Genomic DNA, 23,313 nt, shown 5'->3' with positions numbered 1-23,313 from the left:
GCTGAAGCAGGGGGATGTAATTAAAATGTTTTAGAGCAAACAAACAAACACAAAAGCAGGAGGATTGCATATTTATTTTACTAATTATACACGATGCCTTTCTGAAGTATAATAATGCCAGCCTTCTTTTTTTCCCTTGTAATATTAATTGACATTTTATCCTCTCATTTTATTAGTAACTCATCCTTGTTTTATTGTGTTTAGTAATAAGGTAACAAAATGAGCCATCAGCCTCTACTAAAATCAGTGGGTCTGGATCATACATCACTTACATCACCATTAAACAGCAAACACACCATGTAAAATGTCAAGTACCAACAAGATCAACATAACGCAGAGTTATTTATCACAAACAATAAACCGCCACCTTGTTATTTGCCATAGGGGCTCCATGTGAGCTTGGGTCTCTTCCTCCAGGCCCCCACAGATGACAGTGTTCTTGGAAACAATGGGCAATACCTTAGGGAAATGTCTTTGAAAGCCCTCACTAATTTTCATTTCTCTGGTACATATTCAATCAGAAACAACCAACAAGTTGCTTGGTTATTTTTTATTTTGTTTTAACTCACAGGATGCTGCAGCTAAGTGGATGTAACTTGTGAGCCCTGTGAAAGTGAGGGAGGCTGAGTCTGGTGAATCACTTGAGATTGGAGGTTTTGAAAAAAGCTAAGAGAAGGGATAAATTGGTCAAAGTCAAAAAATAAATCAGGTTAAAACTTTCTTACAAATCAACACTGGAATTCTTTGTATCAATGAATATGAGAGAGAGAGAGAGAAGGAGAGAGAGAGTGAGAAGAACAAGAACAAGAAGGAAGGGGAGGAGGAGGAAGGGGAAGAGGAGGAGGAGGAGAAGGAAGAGGAAGAGGAGGAGAGGAAAGAGAGGGAGGGGAAAAGGGGAGAGGAAGGGGAGAGGGAAAGGGAGGGAGGGAGGGAGAGAGAGAGAAACAGAGACAGACAGAGAGAGAGCAAGAGAGAAAGAGAGAGAGAGCGAGAGAGAGAGAACAATTATTTAACAAAAATATCACATTTAAGAACTGAAAGATGCCTAAGTAACTATCTGACCCAACTCAAACCCAAAAAAGGGATCCCTACTACATCATAGCTAACAAGAGGTCATCTAGGTTCTGCTTAAAGACTTCAAATGAGGGAAACCCAATTTCTCCCAAATCAGCCAATTGCATTTAAGGAAAGTTTTAATTAAGAAAAGCTTCTTGTCCCCAAACTCAAATTTACCTCTTTATATTTTCTACCTATTGCTCTGAGTTCTATCCTCTAGGGTAAAACAAAACATATCCAACAACCAGGCTGGTCCTTCAAGAAATGAAAGACAGATATCATAGGTCACACATATACATACCACCAACCAAATCTGCTCCGCTCCAAGCTAAATCTCACCAATTCCTTCAAATGATTTTTATAGATCATAAACTCAAGGTCCTTCATCATTCTGCTTACCCTTCTCTGAATGCAGTCTGGTTTATAGTTGTCCTTCCTGAACCAGTGACCAGAACTAAACACAATATTCTTAATCTGATCCAACAAGGATAGAGCACGATAAATCTCTAATATTCTGTTAGCTACATACTCACATCCTATATTCTGTTTGAAAGTGCTTTTTTTCTATATCTAATATCCAACTCTATGGATGCTATTGTTTTATTCTTTGAAGTTATTTCTTTCAATGAAATCCAAGACTGTATGGGTTTTGGAGGCTATTATATCATATAATATATATCATATATCTGTCAACTCATTGTAAGTGGAATCCACTGAAACCCTCAGATTGTTTTCAAAATAAACAAAAACTATTTCCTATATAATCATATCTCCCCCATCTTGTACTTGTAAAATTATTTTTGGAATTCAAGTACTTGATTATACATATTCCTACAAAATTTCATCTCGTTAGATTCAACTAATAATGGACTCCCACAAGAGGCAGTGATCTCCCTTCCTTGGAGATCTTCAGGCAGAATCTAGACCAACATATGCTTGGTATATTATAGTGGCAATTCCATTCATATATTGGTTAAAGAAGATTTCTGCTACAATCCCTTCCAACTCAAGTTCTGTGATCCTATGATTCATCTCAACATTCTAACCTTTTTTAACCAGTTTGTAATGGTAGTGATGATGGTGGTGGTGGTGATGGTTGAAGTAGTTATAGTAATAGTAGTAGTAGTAGTAGTAGTAGTAATAGTAGTAGTAGTAGAAGTAGTAGTAGTAATGGTAATAGTAGTAGTAGAAGAAGTAGTAGTAGTAGTAGCAACAGTAGTAGTAGTAGAAGTAGTAGTAATAGTAGTAGTAGTAGTAGTAGAAGAAGTAGTAATAGTAGTATGAGTAGTAGTAGTAGAAGTAGTAGAAGTAGTAGTAGTAAAAGTAGTAATAGTAGTAGTACAAATAGTAGTAGTAGTAATAGTAGTAGAAGTAGTAGTAATACTAGTAGTAATAGAAGTTCTTGTTTTTATTCTTACCCATATCTTTGTAATAGAACTTATATTGTGCTTTATGATTTGCAAAATGCTTCACAAATATGACCTCATTTTATCCTCACTACAATCTCAGAAGGCAGATGCTATTATTATCTCAATTTTATGGATGAGGAAACTGAGGTAGAAGTTAAGTAATTTGCCCAGAATCACACAGCTAGTAAGGGTCAAAGGTTCGATTTGAACAGAGGTTTTCCTGACTCCTCACCCAGCACTCTATCTACTACACCACCTAGCTCTGTCTAACTATACTATTATCTAGACAAATATCTCCATATTTCAAAAAAATTATCAAGATGCTTTCTCAAATGCTTTACTGAAATCTAACTAACCTATATCTATAGATTCTTTTGATTTACCAGGTTAGTTATCCTGTCAAAAAATGAAACACAATTAGTCTGGGAAGAGCCATTGTGGATAAAGCTATGCTAGCTCTTGGTGATCACTAAGTCTTTTATTAATGTTCATTAAATGTCTATTTAATAACCCATTCTAAAATTTGGCCAGGAATTAAAGTCAAGTTCATTGGCCTAAGATTTGCAGAATCATTCCTTTTTTTTTAAATCAGAACAATATTTTCCCTTTTCCAATATTATACTACCCCTCATGTCCTCCAGCATCTTTCAGATATCACTGATCTAAACAATCGTATCAGCTGGTTTTTTCAGTAGCCAGCATATAGATCATTGGGACAAGTGACTTGCATTTATAAAGGGCAGCTGGGCACTCTCTCATCTATTTATCTTGATCATCAACTATCTATTAGCCAATTCTGTTCCATCATTTCTCATTCAGCACAATACAGTTTCCCAGTTTATCTCTTTCAATCATCTGTTTTCCTGTTTCTTCCTCTGAGAGCATGGTAGCAACCCGTAACTTTTTAGTTTGCTTGAAACATAATAGATTTTGCTTGGGCTGCTTAATTTAACTCCATGTGAAATTTTCTATTTCAAATGTTTTTCTTGTGAACAACCTATTGTTGGATTCTACTTTCTAATCAATTGTGCTACCCTCCTCCATTTAATTTTTATTGTGTTCATTGTTAATTATATATTTCAATCCATCTGATCCTTTTTGCCTCCCACTTCCTTCTTTCAAAGAGGAAGATGTGGAGAGAGAATGTGATTAACACTATTGATCCGTATTTGATACAATCTCCTTCCATTCCATTATTCCCCTTCTCCTCATCTAGTCCCCTTTCTTCCTTTTATTTTCTCCTTCATGCTCCACCTTCTCCAGATGGAGTTTATTTTGACTTATTCCTTCTCAAGAATATCCTTTCTCTTAATCTTCTTCTACTTCTTCCCCTCTCCCTGACTCTGAAAGATCGGTGTTTAATTCTAATAGATTTCTACAAAAAATTTTCTGTGAACATGTGTGTATATTCCTTTGTCTGGTTGAAATGAAAGTGAAGTTCAGTTAGTCCATGCAACCCATCTCTTCTCTTAATGTTTATAAGCTCTTTCTCAGTCAAATTATGAGCTAATAAGTATATAATAATCATTATTTTCTTCAAAGACCTCAGGGGTGACTTACTAGAGTGCTATGCTGCTGGAGCAGTCTGCACTGGGGTAGCCTGGACTACCACAGATCACCACAATCTGATCCCAGAGACATGTCCTGACTGTTACCTTAGTGGTCTGAGCTATGTTTGATTTCTAAGCTTTGGTTCAGGTGAAAGCAACATAGCTGCATGCTTCAAGCTTGGCTGGATCTGGTCCAAGTTCCTATTTCTCTGCATCCAGCCTGATTTTTCATCAGTAAAATAAAGATAATGTCCCAATCTCATAGAGTTGTCAAGAGACTCAAATACGATATTCTGTTGTCAAACAACAGATATTTATTCAGTACTTTCTATGTGGTAGGTCCTGTGGTAGACCAAGGAATATAAAGACCAAAATAAAATTGACCCTGTCCTGAAGGGGCTTATATGTTAGTGGAAGGAAGTGATAGATAGATAGATAGATAGATAGACAGACAGACAGACAGACAGATAGATAGATAGATGAAAGAATATCCAAAAACTATACTGTACAAAGTAATAAGGGAAGAGTAGTGCTGGGATAAGGGGTGGAGAGGTTGAGAAATGTATATCTTCTTCCTCATGTAAATGGTAGCATTTGATCTGAGCTTTGAAAGGAGCTAAGAATTCTAAAGGACAAAGGTGATAAAGGAGGTGCATAAAGATGGAAGGCAGCCTGTGCTTTAAAATGGGAAATAAATGTAAAATGTGTGGAGGAGAGTAAGCCCTGGAAAGGTAGATGACAGATTATGAAAGCTTTCAGTATCAAACAGAGACATTTCTATTTTAACCTACAGGGAAAAAAGTGAGATCCACCAGAGCTTTTTGAGCAAAGGAGTGATATAGCCATGGTTTAGGACCCTCACTTTTGTAATTATGGAATGGATAGGCTAGAATAGGGAGAGACTTGGGGCAGGAAGACCAATTACAATATTTACTACAATAGATCAGACATAGGTAACTAGAATATTATCATATTGATACAACAAGTGATGGAGAAAAGCAAAGCACCCACAAATGAACTATATATTTTGTCCCTGTTTTCTCTAATAAGAATAATTATCTTTAAACTGAAAAGAGAGTTAAATGATGAATCTAGCTAAAGACCTGGAATGATCGAAGAGTCACTTACATAAGATCCTATAATACTTGACAACTGATTGGATAGAAAATGGTAAGTGGGGGAAGACTGAGCATAGTTTTGACCTTGCAAAGTTAGTGGATTCTTCTGCTGATCATCTCCACTTTATCCTATATAAATCTTATTTGAACCTAAATATTGGTATGTTGTCTCCTCCTTAGACTGAACTGTGGACTGGAGCAGGGATTTGCCTTTGCCTTTCTTTGTATCCCTGACATTTAGCACAGTACCTAACATATCATAGATACTTAAAAAATGCTTGTTGAAATGACCCAACTTGCCTGAAAGAATAATAGTCTCTCTCAACCAAAATAAGGAAATTCAGAAAAAAAAAAAAAAAAGATTGTTTCAAGGAAAAAGATGAGTAGTTCTCTTTGGAACATTATGCATTCGAGAGACAGCAGGCAGTTGGTGATACATGATTAGAGTTCAGTCGTGAGATTAGAACTGCTTTTGTTCATTTGGGATCAACTGCACAGGTACAGCAATTAAATATATGCTAATAATCAAATATATGGACAGTACTTTGCAAACTTCAAAGTATTTTATAAATATAATTACGATTACCAAGGCCCACTCCAGGATCTATACAATACAAATTCTTGGGACTTTCATAAATTTTCTTGAGTAAAATATTTGTTTAGTAAGAATCACTCATATTTTTTATGATGCTTTGCCAAAAACAACCCTGAGAAGAAAATACAAGTATTAAAAATGAGCCTCAAAGAAGTAAAATGGCCCTTGTTTGAAGTCCAAAGCTCTTTCTACTACTCACATTGTCCTCTATTGGTCTGTTAGAATTGAATAATTGATTCTTCCTATCAATATAGTTGGGATATAAATAGTTCTTCAGAATATTCTAATGCAACAAATCTAAGAGTATGTTCTGGGGAACCTGGGTGATCCCCAGAATACTTTCAAGAAACTCTTAAGGTCAAAATATTTTCATAATGACACTTAGATCTATTGATAATATAATTCATAAAAACAAAAGCTCTTTAGAATGTTCTCAATAATTTTGGTCCTTGGACCAAAATGTTTGAGAATCACTAGTCCAATGCAATCTTATGGAAAAGATCCATATATTAATTCTGATGTCTGAACCACACAGAGCAAGTCCCAGAAAGGCCGAGGTTACCTTTTCTTCTTAGGAAGGAAACAATGAAAAACAGAAGCTCCTCACCAATCCTCCTACAGGCCAACAACATAGATCTATCATATATTCTTCCCAGGCTGGCTGCTTATTTAAAAGGATTAACCAGAACCCCTCCCTGCTGTTGACTCTCTTGGCAGAAAGACAGACTGTAAAATCCCCAGCTTAGTGGGGGTATGAGCTGGTTCCGTCTGCCCATCGATTTAACTTTGATGCTTCATTCAAGTTTGTTTATTTCACCAGGAAGTATATCAGATCATTTAGAACTAACAAGGTGTTACTGGAGAACCTATAGAGGCCTTATAAAATAGATTAGCTTTTTAATATTCCCCTGGGGACCACCCATTTCAATTTTCTTCTTACTACAAGATTCCTGAGACTAGGACCCAGGTCCCTTCCAATTCCAGGTTCTTTTCATTGTACCATGCTGCTTTGTAGGCGTTACCATCATCATCATCATATATTTTCTACTAAATTTTACATCACAATGAGCAGAGAATATTAAAGATACTGTCCCCTTGCCCCCCCCAAAAAAAAAGTGTTGGAAATTTCTTTTAAAAATCTCAGTCAAAAGAAAAAAAAATTTATCTGGAATGGGATAATGACAAAGGAGAAGAAGGAAGGGGGAATGCATTTATTAAGCACCTACTTTGTACCGGGAACTGTAGTAAGTACTTTGCAAATATTAACTCATTTGAAATTATCTCATATTGATAACAACAAATGATGGAGAAAAGCAAAGCACCCACAAATGAGCTATGTATTTTGTCCCTGTTTTCTCTAATAAGGAGAATGATTTTTGAACTGAAAAGAGAGAGCTAAAATGATGAATAAGGAATTGAAACCCAACATTAGTGGGAAGATAATAAGAGAGTGCCAAGCTACTTTTCATGTATTCATGTGACCCAGCCCAGACAAAAAGCATTTCATGGCACAGAAAGAGCTGAAGGATGTGGTTGTTGAACCATTGCCAGAGATCTTGGAAGGATTCTGGAAATAGGAGAAGAGCAGCAAGACAAATGTTGTTCCCGTTAGGAATAGGGAAGAAAATTGGATCTGTTCACTCTAGGTTAGTGAATTTGATCCCCATTTCTGACAAAATTCCAGAAGATGCATCCTTGGATATATTTCAGGAGATCTGTAAACCTGGATTTTGAAAAATTGCATCTTATTTTCAAAATAATTGATTTAAATCAACCAAAAGAAAAAAACATTTGTGAAGCACTTCCTATGTCCCAGACACTGTATTAAGCCCTGGGAATGTTAAGAAAAGCAGGAGGCAATTCCTGCTCTCAAGAAACTCACAGTTGAATGGAGGAAGCAGCATGCAAATAACTATGCACAAACAAGATATTTACAAGATAAATTGTGGATAGTCTCAAAAGAAAGTCACTAGAATGAAGGGAGATGAGGAAAAACTTCTTGCAGAAGATTTTAGTTGGAACTTGGAGGAAGCCAGAGAAACCAGGAGGTGGGAATAAGAGAGGAGAACATTCCAGGTATATGGGAAACAGCCAGAGAAAATGCTTAGTCAGATGGAGTATCCTGTTTGAGGAACAGCCAGGAAGCCAGTGTCATGGGTTCCTACATATTTTAATTTTTGCATTAAAAAACATTTTTAGAAGGTTTGCTTGCCAGACTCCCAAAGGGCTCCATGAACCAAAAAAGATTCTAAACCCCGGGACTAAAATATATTTTTAAAACAATAGTAATTGAATATCTAGAAAGGATAACTATAGTTTCAAAGAACCAGCAATTCTTTCTGTTTTATGGGATGAACCTTACTGCCTTTATTGGCAGTATAACTTGACTAGTAGAACAGGGAAATTTTGTAGGTATGGTTTATACAAATTTCACGAAAGCATTTATAAACTCACTCATGGTATCTTTGTGGACAATATAAGAGACGTGTGAATTAGGCATTAGTACAGTTAAATGGGTTCAGAACTGGTTGAAGGACAGACCTAAAGGGTTAGAGCAATTGGCTTAATATTATCATAGAAGAGTCCCACTGTTCTACCCTTGATTAAATGTTGTATTTCAGATAAAGGAATAGATGCCATATTTATCATCTCTGTAGGTTAGACAAAGCTAGGCAATATAGCTAATGTGTTGGATGAAGGGTCTATTTCCATGAAGACCTTAACAATCCAGAATTATGATAATTAGATGGCAATGTGGATAGAACTCTATTCTGGAGTCCAGAAGATCTGAGTTCAAATCTAACCTCTGATATTTACCAGCTGTGTAAGGCTGGATAAATTGTCTAACTTCTGTGTACCTTAGTTTCCCATTCTGTAAAATGATAATGATAGTATCTACCATTCACCAAGGTTGTTGTGAGAATGAAATGAAACAACATTTATAAGGTATTTTGCAAATCCTAATCGTGACTAACAAATTTAATATGATAAAATTGATTAGGCACAATTAATGATGATTCATGTTTACATAGTTTATCATGCATTTTATCCACAGCATTGTAGTGTAAGTCGTGTCTATATTTTATAGATAACAAAACTGAGGATTCGAGAGGTTGTGATTTTTACACAAACATAAAGCCAAGTCACTTACTTTAAGTAAATAAATCAATCAATTAGCTTTAATTAAACACCTACTATGTGCCAGCACCAGGCTAAGTGCTGGAGGTACAAAGGAAGGCAAAAAGCACTTGTTTTAAAACCTTGACTTCATAAGGGTATTAAGGTGAAGAGACTGTGAGAGGCCAATATATCAGTTCATCTAAAAACTGAATTGTATTTTTTATAAAATAATAGTTCTAGATGAATCACCATTTATGATATACAGTCAAAAAAGATGAAACAATTTGCCTCAGCCTAGGGAAGTGATAATCTGCCTCTATTTGTCATTCTGTGGTCAGATCTCAACTGGATTATTGTGTTAAATTCTGGATACCAATATTAGGAAGAACATTAATAAGTGGGAAAGTGGGAAATAAAGGAGGGAAAGCCAGAAAGCAATGTGCTTCATGTACATGTTTTAGATGACAATTGTCAGAGGAAACATCAGGGCTGTTATAAGGATCAAATGAGATAAGATTTGCAAGGTGCTTTGCAAACCTGAAGGCATTATATAAATGCTAGCTATTGTTATTAAGCCTAGGGAAAGCAAATTTTAAAAGAGATGATTTAATAGAGCTATAATTAGGAGTTATTTTACCTAGAGCAGAAAAAGATAAGAAGATGGTACATTCTGACTAAAGGTAAAATTGACCCAAGTGAGATGATGTCCTACCTGCACCCCCAAACAGACTAGTGTACACCCTGACAAGGGATGCTGTTGTAGAAGGGAGGAGAAAACGGGCCTTTGGGGATTGTGAATAAAAGGCATGGCAAACCATATAAACATGTGTCATTATTAATTATTCCTAATCAATTTTGTCTCATCAGATTTATTTGTCATAATTTAAATTTGCAAAATGCCTTATAAATCTTGTTTTATGTCATTCTCACAAAAACCTTTGTGGGCCAAGGTGGGAAACATAGTGACAGAAATTGAGTGTGGTAGTTCAGAGCTGGGCAAAGCCTCAGGACCATGATGCTGGGACAAGCCGGCAGAAGACTTCTTGGTTCAAGGAACAATGTCTGAATTATTGTGAGGAGTGTGTCTCTCTCATCCTTGAGGCGAGTGAGCCTTCCCAGGAAGGAAGCACTTAGCACTATTTTTTCCTAATCTCCTTGTTGTGATACCAAAAGTCTGGTCATCTTATCTTAGATACAGCTCTGGATAGATTTCTTCAAATGTTGGAAGGGCTGCCTAGTTTGTGAATAGGATGAGATGTGTCCTACCCCAGAAGGCAGAATTAAGAACAATGAGTGAAAGATGTAGAGAAGGAGGGTTAGCCTAAACAAAAGAAAAAACTTCCTAAAAAGCAGATCTTTGCAAAGAGTCTGCCTCTAACTGTCCTTAATTGGAAGTTTTCAAGCAAAGGTTAGATGACCACTTGTTGGGCATATTGTAAAAGAGACACTTGTTCAAAAGTATTGTTCTTCAGTCATGTCCAACTTTTTTGACCCTGTTTAGGATTTTCTTAGGAAAGATACTGGAGTGATTTCTATTTCCTTCTCCAACTCATTTTACAAATAAGGAAACTGAGGCAAAAAGAGGTAAGTGACTTACTGAGAGTCCCACAGCTACATCCGAATTCAAAAAGATAAGTTTTCTTAATTTCAAGTCCAGCACGCACTTTATCACCTGCAGTGCCACCTAGCTGCCCCTGTTCAAGTACAGTTTCTGAAAACTTTTCCAGGTCTGAGATTCTATGATCCTCAGTTATTTACTTTTAAAAGCAAGAGGTTAAAAATTGAACTCACTATACTTAATCTCCCCTTTTGCTTGCCTGAACATTCCAGCAATTCAACCACCCCTATTCAAACTTTGCTTGCTTGGCCTGAGATCCAACATTCCTTTCTTCAGCTCTGTGACTATCTGGTTCCATTTTCTGCATTATTTCAAGATCTTTGAAAGCATCTCTGAATTAGACTTCTCCAGAGGCCTCCAAAGAACAGATCTTTAACTTCAGAGGTAGAATGATGAGGCCGGGCCAAAATGCACATCCACAGGCAGTCTACATACTCCAAATAATGACAAGAACCTCCATTTCCATTGAGATAGTTAGTGCTAGCCTATTCACACTTAGGATGTACTTTGTTTCGACATATCTAGTGTAATTATGCTCCCCATGAGAAAACTGAGGATTAAAAAGTTAATTGATTTATCTTCAGTCATACTGGTGGATAAAAAGATATATGATAAATTGATAAATTTAGATAGATAACTAGATCAATAAATAGATGATAAACAGATTTATAGAAGATAGATATATAGACAAATGATGAAGGGATCAATAGATTTATAGATATATAAATTGATGATAAAGAGATAGATGATAGACAGATGGGTAGATGATAGATTGACAGATGATAGATACTTGAATAGATTATAAATAGATCAATAGATAGATGTAAATTGATTGGTACATGATAGACCGATAGATAAAGAGACAGACAAATGAAGTATTTATTGAAATCTTTACCACAAGCCGGAAATTGCAATAAGCTTTGGAGATACTGAAACATGAAAACCAAATAGCATCTACTCTGAAAGAGTTTACATTCTAATCTGAAAAAGAATTTGAACTCAATTCTCTTAATTGAAAGTCTAGCTAAAGTTCAACAAAGAAACTGTACAAGTTAGATGAAGTTTGGTTCAAGAGAAATTCATCTTGTTTTCCCAAGTAGGAAGATGAGAAGCAGAGTATGAAATGGCTCACCAAAGGTCATATAGCCAGGAAGAGTCTGAAGCTAATTTTGAATCAGGTGTTCCTGGCCCAGCTATAACACCCTGTCCATTTTACCACTGAAGAGCTTATAATTTTAAAAGAAATATGATGAGAAACTATAGTCAATGTCTTCTTCTACAATAAAAATGTGGAAAAAGTCATCCACAAGTCCAGAGTAAGGAGACCACCAGCAAAACCAGAGCCGACATTGAGAAACAATGGAGTTTCCTCCAGGAAAGATGAGACAGGGCTGAGATATGGCAAGAGTGCAAGAAACTGTGAAAACATGAAATGAGATTAAAGCTTTCCCTTTGCCCAAAGAAAGCCTTAGAGAGGTTAGAAAGCCCCAGCATGGGGACCTTGGAAGATCCACAACAAGGCAAAAACTAGAGCTACTTTTTAGCTCTGGGATGGCTTGGGTACCCAAGAGTTCCAAGTTCCCTCATGTTCTGTTGCACGATGCCAAAAAGATCCTTGAAGATCCAGGAAGGCCTAACTAGGGGAAATAGAAGCCATCACAACACTCAAGTGGCCCACAGTGAGACCAAGAATTACTGACCCTCATGCCCAAAGAGCAGCATGGAGACAGATCCTGGCCCTAACACAAAGTTCCAACTCAGGAAGTTAGAAAGATGTGTCAAGAAAAGACACAGACCAGTATCAAATCAATCAATATAGATTAGAGATTCCCAAAAGAAATAGTAACTTTGCAATAACTTTAAATAGCAACTCAAAGGAAAATATTGATTTTTCCACAAGGATTATATAAATGCCTCAATGAAATTAAGCAAGAAATTTTTTTAAATGAAATAAAGGTTCTGAAGGAAAGAATTAGAAGGAGAATAAATAATTTAGAGGAGAAAATGATAATACTCACCTATGTAAGGAATTGACTAAAAATTAGATCATGCCAAACTGAAATTTATGACTCCACAAGATTGTAACAATTGCTAGGATAAAATCAAGAAAATCAAATAAAATGAAAAAAGTAATATAACTAATATCAGAAACAACTGATCTGGAAAACTAATCAAGAAGATAGCATAAAAATCACTGAAACCTCTGAAAATTAAACTTTAAAAAGCCTGTAAACTAAATTTCAAGAAATCATAAATGTAAACTGCTCAAATTTGTTAGAAATAGAGGAGAAGGGAAGAATAATAAGAATTTATCCACTCATAAAGTCCTCAAGGATAAGGGATCCTCTAGAAGAAAAATCCAGGAATGTCATTGCCAAAATCCAAAGTTCTCACATCAACAAAAAAGTATTTCAAGTAACAAGAAAGAAGCAATTAACAATTAACAACAAAAAGGATCACACAAGATCTGACAACATCTATTTTAAACAAAAAGAGTTCAACATTCCAAAAGGCAAAAGATAAGAGGTTTACATCAATTGATCAATAAAAATATATTAAGTACCTAGATGTGCCAATGAGTGTGCTAGGTTCTAAGGACACATAAAAAGACAAAAGACAATACTTATTCAAAAAGTTTACAATCCAATGATGGAGATAATATGCAAACAAATCTATACAAAGCAAGGTACATGCAAAACAAATAAAGCATAATTAACAGGAGGAAGGCACTAGAATTGAGAGACAGTGAGAAGACTTTCCTGCAGAAGATAGAATTTTAGCTGGAACTTAAAGGAATCCGGGGAAAGCCGTAGGTGGAAACGAGAAGGAAAAACATTTCAGACATGGGGAATGGCCTAAAAAAGAGTGAAGATGGAACATCTCATTCATGGCAGGCAAGGAGGCCAGTGTCTAGGTAAAAAAAGTCATTCTCTGCTTCATTTCTTACCCAGTCTTCATCACCAAATGGATATTGCCTCAGTCAAACTAAGACCTATTAGGTTAAAGTTAAAGGTATCCCACTCATCCAGGGTCATCTCTAGTCATCCTGAGCTATGTCTGGCCTTTGGACCCAGATGGCTCTGAAGGAGAAAGTGAGGTGGGTGACTTTGCAAAGCTCACCTCACTTCCATTCAATTCATTTGCATATCATGGCATCTTCTCCCTGCTCTCATGGTCCTCCTTGGAAACAAAGGACAAACAACATATCAGAAATAAAGGTGTAAGAAATCTGGAAAGTGGGGAGCAGAGGACTTTAAAGTTAGAAAGCACTTTCAAGTATTTCTGGTGAATAGACTAAAACTGAGTAAAAACTTTGAAACCTTAATCCAAAAGTTAAGAGAAACCTCCAAAGTTCAATTTATTGTCAGGATTTCAGGACATATGATGATGTATATATAAGACAGGTGGTACAGTAGCTAGGTGATACAGTGACTAGAGAACTAGAGTCAGGAAGATTCATCTTGCCGAGTTCAAATCTTTCCTTAGACACATACTATGTGACTTACCAGCAATTTTACAGTTTGCCTCAATTTCCTCATCTATAAAATGAGTTGAAGAAGGAAAAGGCAAATAACTTCAGTATTTCTGCCAAGAAAATTCCAAATGGGGTCATGAAGAGTTAGACATAACAGAAATGACTGAACATAAATAATGAATGAGTACTAACATTTTATTGAAGAGAGGGGAAGAAACAACTGTCTCTTTGGAAGCTTAATGTCTTCAAAGGCTATTGATGGAATTAGTGGAAAAAAATCAGGGATTGGACTGGATTTATACTGTTGTGAAGAATCAACATGGAGAAAAAGAAGGAAAGGTAAAATATACTAATGTAGAAAGGAAGAAGAGAATTGAATTTAAAATTTTTTATAATTGGGGGTACATGAAAATGTGGAGTTGGAATGGGGCATCAGATGACCTTTTCTCATCAGAAACAGAAAGAAGATTTAATATCCAGCTGCAAATACACTCACAATGGGTTATAAAAAACATATTAAACTCAACAGGAAAACTAGTACTACAGAGGAAGAAGGAAAATCTTGGTGATGGAGGGAGGGAGGAATCTCCAATAAAACAAATTTCATCATCCTGAAGAGGGCAAAACAGAAAAAGAAAAGAACTAGAATCAAAGGGGATGTTCATCAACTGGAGAATGAATGAACAAATTACAGCATATTAATATAATGAAATAACATTGTTTCATTTTTTTAAATTACAAAAGAAATTATTTAAGAGAATCGTGGGTGTTGTGAACTAGTGAAAAAAGAAGTGAGCAGAAATAGAACAACAATGGAACTGATATATAAATATATTTTTAAAAACAGGTTTGGAAGCCTCAAGAACTCTTGATTAATTCGGGGACCTATCAAGTCTTTAAAATGAAATCTGAAGCATGTCAATCACCTGATACTCAAGGTATAGAAAGAGACCCATTTAAATGTCACTGCTCTGTACATTCATGTTGCTTAATCATGTTTACTTGTTACAAGGGACTTTTTTTCTTCTTCTTTCCTTGAGTTTTTTTTTTTAATTAGGAGTAGAGAAGAGTTAGGAAGAACTAACAATAATGATTCTAGACATTTACTTTTATGTACTGAAAAAAGCAGATCTGAAGAAAGCATAGGCAAAAAGAGAAGAAGAGGGAAGAGGAAAGGGAAGAAGCATCTACTATGTGCAATTTTTAGACAAATGTTATCTCATTTGAGATTATTGCAAAGAGGGAGGAGGGAGGAAAGAAAGAGACTTTTGAATGGCAGAGTAGAATACTCATAGTCATGGACAGATGTGGCAGCTGGCCCCATCACATTCTTTGCTTCAAGGATTTGCAATTTTAGAAAGTGGAGATTAGGTTTCCTCTGAGGGAGAACACTCTTTTTTCTCTTGGTTTGATCTGCACGGCCTAAGAACACATTTTCTCCTTTGTATTTTTTTGATATATTCTAATCTGTAAAACTCCTCAAATTTCAATTTCCCATTTTGCTTGTAAACATGGATTTACTCGCTATTAGTATTCATGATAGTCTTTTATTTTACTAATATTTAGTGAGAAGGATGTAAGCTGGTGAATATAAGCAAAAGACTATCCTCTCCCTTAAATATGATTAGAGAAGCAGCTTCTTGTACTGGATCCCAAAACATCATATTCCTAAACAATCAAAACTCGAGCAATGGCAGATATAATTCTAGCCAACTAGCTCTTATGCAGATGGAAGGAAAAAAGCCTTTATTAAGTGCCAACTATATTCCAGAAACTGTGCTAAGAATTTTGCAATCATTACCTCCTTTAATCCTCACAACAACTCTGAGAGAGAGACGCTATTATTTAATCCTATTTTACAATTGAGGAGACTGAGGCAGACAGAGGTTAAGTAAATTGCCCAGAATCACACAATAAATGTTGAAGACTAGATTTGAATTCAGGTCTACCCAGCTCCAGGTTCAACCAATCTTCCCAGCCTCCTGAAGTCCTTCTACTTCTTCTTTCCTTCAATCCCTCTTCCCCAAGTTAGGGTGCTAGAAGGATAAATAATAGTCTTTCCTCTTTCTTTCCATAGAAATGAGCTAAACATCAGATCATACCTACCCATACCAACCATGAGCCACATTTGCACATGCAGACAGAATAGAGATATATCTATTATATTGAGAATAAATTTCTTTGATTAGACATGGTGAACATTTGTGTATATTTAAACCTAGGAGTATCTCAGCTACATTATAATTAATCTGCTCTTGGCAGAAGATAAGAACAATTTGTTCCAATAGCCATAAAGGCAGCTAAATCAGGTATCATGGGGCACTTGGTGAGATATGAAAGACACAAAGGTCATCCTCTGCATCCCAGATCATCACAAGTCATCTTGACTTTTATCCTGCCACTGGACTTGGAGGATGCTGAAAGACAGTGAGTCTGATAACTTCATGTAACTCTGCTTCCCTTAAATCCTTTTCATGAGCAAGTCAAGCCATCACCCCATGAGGTCATTGGTCCTCTTCAAAATGAAGAACAAGCAACAATCTCAGCTATAAGCACTTTCTCAACAGAAAACACATTAAAAACATTCAGCCAAACCAACAGTCAGAGGATATTCTATTTCTTTTAGAAGTTCTTTGATACTTTGAAGAATCTATGACTTCACTTATATTGATATTCCCTTGAATAGGGGAGTTCCCAAACCATCCAAGATTTTTATCCTGTTTGGCTCTTGTTCATGTCATCATATAAACCCTCCCCTAACATATGTGGGCCCTTCCACTGGGTTCTTTTGTGCACTTAGACTAGTCATTGGATAATTCACCTTCTCATTTCAAAGTCAGCTCATTTCTTTTTCTGGTCATATAGATGATATCCTTTATGTCATTTCCCCTGCATAATTTTTCATTAGAAATAATCACAGCTTACTCAAAACGACTCCATGTATCCCCATTTCTTTTTGGATAATCTATTACTTCAATTTTTCATCAAATACAGTACACCATTACTCTCAAGCAAACACACTGAAAAGATTCTGATCTATACAAACTCACTGGAAGAATTTTGTCAATAAAGGAGGGACATTTGTTCCAAGAAAAAGTGGGAGGGTCACTGAAAATATTGCACTATTTCTCCAAAAGAATTCAATCCCATTATTCCTTCTGTGTCCAGTCCATTGTCTATCCACAGAGTCTGTCCAAGACACATATACTCATAGACAAGTTTTATAGGCCATCCATTCATTATATGTCACAGTTTAGACAAGAAGCATTCTTGCCTTTGAGAGGAATAGATTGAAATGGTTTAGGAAGGCCTGAGAGCCTATATAAGCCAAAATAAAATATTTACTATCACAACATTTGCAACATGTTTATGTGTAAGTGTGAAGGGGCAAGGGCTTTGTTAGTGATTGAAATAGTTTAGACTATGAGGATATATTTAACCCCTTAAAGCTGCTACAGAATGAAGGAACTGGGTTACAAATAGATATTTTACAGCTAGCCTTAACCAATTAGATGCCAAAAATTACCTCAAAGGTCAATGAGTTCCATAGTATTTCTGTGAACTAATTTTATATGTCTAGTCTTCTAAATCAAACACCTTTGCATTTCAACCTTATTCATCCATCCTTCAGTTATTTTCTCCAAAATGTCCAAATGAGGCTCCTAATTTCCTTTACTGGATCTTCAGCCTCCTTCTTAAAGGTAGGCGTCTGATGGGAAGATCAGTGAACTAAGAATAAACAGATGTGTGCTCAATCCATCAAAAGGCCAACAAGTATTTACTGAGCTCTTTTTCAATGCTTTTTCACATCTGTTATCTATTTTGTCCTCCCACCAACCATGTGAGACAAAAAGAACAAGTATTATTTGCCCCATTTGGCAGAGTAAGAAACTGAGAGAGAATATAAAGTAAAACTTCTTATGTGTTTTATATTCCCCAGAGTATTTGGTGCAGTTCTGTGCATTAATAATAATAATAATAATAGCCACCATTTATATAGCATTTTAATGAATGTAAAATCACTTCACCCATATTAGCTTATTCAATCCCCACAACAACCCTTTAAGTCACACATGGACAGAAAGAATAAAAGCACTTATATCACAAGGTTACTTCAAGACTCAAATGAGATAGCATCTAAAGTGCTTTGCAAACTTAAAAGTGCTACAAAAATGCTAGATATTCTTAAACACTTTTATTATTCTTACTTTGCAGATGAGGAAACTGAATCTAAGGGAAGCTATTTACTGAGGGTCCCATAGTGATTAAGTGTATGAGACTAGATTTGAACTCAGGTTCTTCTGATAACAAGTCCATCATCATCATCATATTTTTATAGTGCTAACCATTAAAAAAATATGTCTATATTTGATCCTCAAGCTTGGAATATAGGTACTTTTATCATTCCCATTTTACAGTTGAGGAAACTAAGATTAATTGACTTGCCCTAGAACACATATAATAAATATCAGAGGCCAGATTTGAACTCAGGACTTCCTAATTCCAGGTCCAGTGCTCTGTACACTGTACCACCTAGGTCCATCTTGCCACCTGGCAAACAGGATTTTAGAATATGAAATCTTAGAGCTGGAAAGGACATTCCATCATAAATGGTTAGGACATAGATAGGACATTCATCAGACATAGAAACAGAATGTCAGAGTGGAAAGATACCCAAGAAGTCATCTTGAAATAATAATAATAGCTCACAAATAAAACTTATAAAGCACTTTTACATACATTATCTCATTTGATCTAATTCTTTCATTTGAAGAAACCAAACTCAAGAGGAAAGAAGCAATTGGTCCCAATCGAAATAGCTAATCAGCAACCACAGCAGGACTGTGGCCCAGCTCTCCTGATTCTCAACCTAATGCCCCTTCTATCACCCACCCCCTGCTCCTTCACTGTTTTGCTTAATTGTATTTGTGTACCATTGCTTAGTACCATGTCTGCCACATCACAAGAGCTTAATAAATGCTCTATCTACTTGTATCTAGCTAGCTAGCAAGCTTTCTATCTCTCTAACCATCTTAGTAAATACACAAGGACCAATATTTGCTGATTGATGGAGGAAACTCTTTCTGGCTTCTTATCTCATCTACTCTCAATAACAATAATTTCCTGGAAAGTAGTCATCTCATTATAGGTAAAACATAGTGGAATTGGAGATGTATTTATCTTGAATTTCAATTCATTTTATGCTGTCTTGCCTTTTATGCCTGAAATGCTTTTCTCAGTTCTTTTTAAATCTCTGGTTCTAGGCCACAGGCTTCCAAAGGGCAGAGAAAAAAAAAAGGAAATTAGGGGAATATTGCTCCTCATTTATGCATTAGGCCTAGGATCCCCATTATTCTACCACTCTCAGAGAAAAGGCAAAAAGCACATTGTTGTCAATAATAATCAAGAGAGATTTTGAGATGTCTCCTTTCTGGATAGTTGAAACGCAATGATAATTAGTAAAATAATAATAATAATAATTTTTTAAAAATACTTAAGACAGTAAACTAAAAGTTTGGCACCACATATTCTAATGAATCCTGACCTAGGAAGAAGTAAGAAAAGTACCCCAAAATATATGTTTCTCAGCTGAAGATCCAAACCAAATGCTCCATGTTTTATCAAAGGTGGTGTTCTGACACCAACATCTAGATTGCAATTAGCAAGAGCCTTTTAAATATGTAAAGGAGGAGTATATTTTAATTGGAACTCTGCCCTTATCTGGTTATATGATCTGGAGACCCAGAGAAGGTAAGGGACTAAAAAGGCAAACTGTGTTTTTAAAGTTAGTTTCCAATTAATAAGCACTTATTTTCTCCCTCCCCATTTTTCTTCCCCAATAAAATAGAAAGAGGGAGAGAGGAAGGGATGGAGGAAAAGAGAGGAAAGGAGAGGAGAGGAGAGAAAAAAGGAGAAAAGAGAAGAAAGGGAAAGGAGAGGAGAGGAGAGGAGAGGAGAGGAGAGGAGAGGAGAGGAGAGGAGAGGAGAGGAGAGAAGAGGAAAGGAAAGGAGGAAAGAGAAGGAGAGGGGAAGGGAGAAAAAAGAAAAGAAAAACCTTGGGAGAAAAAAGAATGCATAACATCCAAAACAATTTTCCACACTGTCCATGTCCAAAAATACATGTCTTGATCTGCATATTGAATCCATCTCATCTCAGTCACCTTTGGTCTCTTGGAATCATGATAGGGAATGATGTAATGATCCAAATTTCTTAATTCTCTCAGAAATGTTTGTCTTTACTATATGGGTGTCATTGTATAAATCTTTCTCCTGGTTCTTCTCCCTTCACCCTGCATCAGTGTATACAAGCCACACAAGTTTCTCTGAGACTATCTCTTTCAACATTTCTTATGGCACAATAGTGGGCCTTTTGAATGAAATCCTATTCTCTAACTCATTCAGATTCTGCCCATTTGATGCTGCTACTTAGTTCTATGACCTAGAGATGTTAGCCACTGACTCCAAACCAGCAACCATGTTTAACCAAGCCATTTCCCTTTCTGGGGCTCAGTTTCCTCATCTGTTCAAAGGTGCATTTCTTCTGGCTCTAACGACTTTGTGTAGGTTCTCACATTCTATTTTCTGAGGTCCTTTCTGGGTCCCAACTTTGTGTTTCAGCCTCCTAATTCTCTCATAGGCCAAGAGGAAAGTCAGTGAGCACCAGGTCTTCAAGTTTCAGATAAGGAAGTGTCACCCAGCTAACAGCTGAGGTGGGACTTGAACTTCCTAATCCAAGTCCAATGCTCCAACCATGTGACTCATGTTATCTCCACAGAACATTGTGCACCTTCTAAAATTCCATGTGATACAATTTCCTCCAGCATTGATGTTCCATCTTATACAAAATGTCATCTTCTGACAGGAAAATGCCAGGCTAGGAAAAATATATGTTTTTCTTGGATGTATGCAGTGGGGCTTAACCTGAAAGTGGGAGAAGGAATAATAAATCAACAAACCCGCTTCCATTCTTATTCATTCAAGTTGCCAAGCTGCAAAATAGACATCAAAAATTGAACCATCCCCACCACATTCCAGGGACAGCAGACAACTCCAATGATTATAACATAACTTTTTCCAATTCAATATCTCTTATCTCTAATAGATAAATGCCCACCCTTAGGGAAGGGGTAAAAAAAACTCTGCATAATAAACCCACAAAATTGTGTCTCATTCTTCACACAGCTGTCTACACGTTAGAAGGAATGACCACAGCAGGATGAGCACCCAGAACATAGTTTATCTTAATCCAAGAGTAACGTTTTAAGTCCATCACTATTCTTTTAACGAGACCTGCTCACTCAATCCAGTTTTTTAATCACCATAACAACTCACATCTCCGTGTAGACTTTACAATTTAGGAGTTACTTTCAAAAAAACAAGCGTGTGAAGTGGGGATGGCTAATGTCATCATCTCTATTGTACCAAAAGAGAAAATCAGTCTCAGAGATTTGATGTGAAGGCAGATAAAGAGAAAACAATCCATTAGAGGAAACAAAACATCCAAGATCTAGAAACATGGCGTTTTTAACTCCAAATCCAGTCTCTTCACATATTCCATAGCCACCTCTTTCCCTCTCCTACTAATTCCACGGAGGCGCCAACCACACACAAATGAATCTTCCAACAAAGAAGGCTCTCGATGAAGGGAAATTCCAGCCATCCCTCAAGTTCCCTTCAGCCATTTCTTAGTCCACCCTTCCCCTGCCCCCATCTAGGCCCCCTCCCATTTTCTCCCTCCCTCCCTTCTCCAACAAGGCCCCATAAATCATTTGTTAAAGTCAATGCAATCTGTATAAACTGTAGATTCATATTTCGACTTGGCAAGGAAGCCGGGGAGGGAGGCCTTACATTTCTGTGCTGTTCGGGGAGAATAGTGCCAAGCCCATAGCAATGTAATAAAACTTTGGGAACTTAATCTGCAGGCATCAGCAGCTCTCAATTTGGGCAGGAATGCATGGTGCTTTGAACTTTAGACAATTCCTAATTTGCTTTTCATGGGCAGGGTGAACGCTTGAATGCTTTGAGTTGTGTGCAGCAATGATCAGGAATCTACAGCCCAGAGGCCCACTGGGAATTTTTCTGCCTTGCTCATATGGAAAATAAGGGGAACTTATGGGGTGCCAGAAAAAGAAAAGTCTAGAAAGTCACAAATTTCCATGTTCCACCCATGAATTTAGACTCAGCAGACAAGAGTTTTGAACTCTAGTACCACTATTATTTACCAGCTCCATGAAGGGAAGGACCTCAATTCCTTCAAATGTTAAGCAAGGAGCTTGTACAAAAGAATCTTTAAGGTCCCTCCTAACACTCACATTTTATTTGTAAGGTCCCTGCTAATAATGATATTCTATGATTCTGTTCCTATAAAAATGATCCAGAAGAGAAGTTAACAAAATTTCTTCTAGCTGACATGGAAAAATCAAGTTTTCATTTCTAGGCAAGGTATCCTATTCAAGAATCCAAGATATAGAAGAAAAAACAAAATTCCAAACCATTTTTAAACTAGAAGTCTCTCAATAACATCCCCCAAAATGGTCTTCCAGCTTTTGTTTAAATGCTTCTAATGACAGAAAATTCATCCATTTCATATTGAAACAATTCTAATTGTCTGATTTTTCATATAAGGAGCTTAAGTCAGCCTCTCTGTAATACCCACCCATCCCTCCTAACTGTGCCTTCTGGAGACAAGCAGGACAAGTTTAATTAATTAAGTGATAGCATTTCACACCTCAGCTCCATTTTAAGCCCCTCACCAGTATTCCAAATATGGGTTGTAAAAATCAGAAATATAGACATTGAATTCTATTGAGGCAAAGTTAGAAAATGTTTAAGAAACTCTGTTCCCAAGTGCTCATAGGTGCAATTCATTGTAAGAAAAACTACCTAAACTCATTCATTCACTCAAACCCAGCCTCTTACTAAGAATAGATTGTGTGCCCAGTATTGTGCTAAGCTTTGTGAGAATACAGCCCCATGAGCTTTTGCTCTCAAAAATCTCACAATGTTCTTGTGCAATATGATATCTGTGGAAATACGTATAGAGGAATTGCACATTTTTAACATATATTGGATCACTTGCTGACTGGAGAAGGGAATGGAGAAGGAAGGGAAAAAATAAGAACACAAGGTGTTGTAGGGGTGAATGTCAAAAATTATCCAGGTATATATTTTGAAAATAAAAAGCTTTTATTAAAAAAATAAACTCACAACATACTAGGGATATGAGGCAAGGGCATGAAATAATAAATAACAATTCACTGAACATTTATTAATCACCTAACTCAATAATGATGTGGCCCATAATATACGCTTAATAAATGTTTCTTAGTTGGCCGTTTGCAGGCACTGTCATATTATGAGTAAGACCAGATG

The sequence above is a fragment of the Antechinus flavipes genome, chromosome 2 (assembly GCF_016432865.1).
Source record: "Antechinus flavipes isolate AdamAnt ecotype Samford, QLD, Australia chromosome 2, AdamAnt_v2, whole genome shotgun sequence".
NCBI classification, from domain to species: Eukaryota; Metazoa; Chordata; class Mammalia; order Dasyuromorphia; family Dasyuridae; genus Antechinus; species Antechinus flavipes.
Note: the sequence above shows the minus strand (reverse complement) of the source record.